Source organism: Penaeus monodon, chromosome 15 (assembly GCF_015228065.2).
Source record: "Penaeus monodon isolate SGIC_2016 chromosome 15, NSTDA_Pmon_1, whole genome shotgun sequence".
Taxonomy (NCBI): Eukaryota; Metazoa; Arthropoda; class Malacostraca; order Decapoda; family Penaeidae; genus Penaeus; species Penaeus monodon.
In genome coordinates, this window is record NC_051400.1 from 7,440,289 (window position 1) to 7,440,501 (window position 213).

The 213-nt window shown below is 34.3% G+C and overlaps 1 protein-coding gene across 1 annotated transcript in view; it reads left to right on the forward strand.

The window, feature by feature from the left end:
* LOC119581721 (neurogenic locus notch homolog protein 1-like) overlaps positions 1-213 on the forward strand; it is a gene marked incomplete in the record, with an annotated part of 24,689 nt that overhangs the window by 5,421 nt on the left and 19,055 nt on the right.

Consider the following 213-nt stretch of genomic DNA (forward strand, 5'->3'; position numbering starts at 1 on the left):
CATATATTATTATTTTTTTTTTTTTTACATTAATAAATTCATGACTACAATAGAGGTAAACTAGGATAGCAAAGAAAACGAATCATCTTGAGCAACTTTAAGGGGTAGACGTAAGTAAAACCTCCAAAACTCGACGCATCAGGTGTTGTTAGGGATTATTCATCCCCACAGCTTCCAAAACTACAAGAGAACCGGAACTAATAACCGATAAGC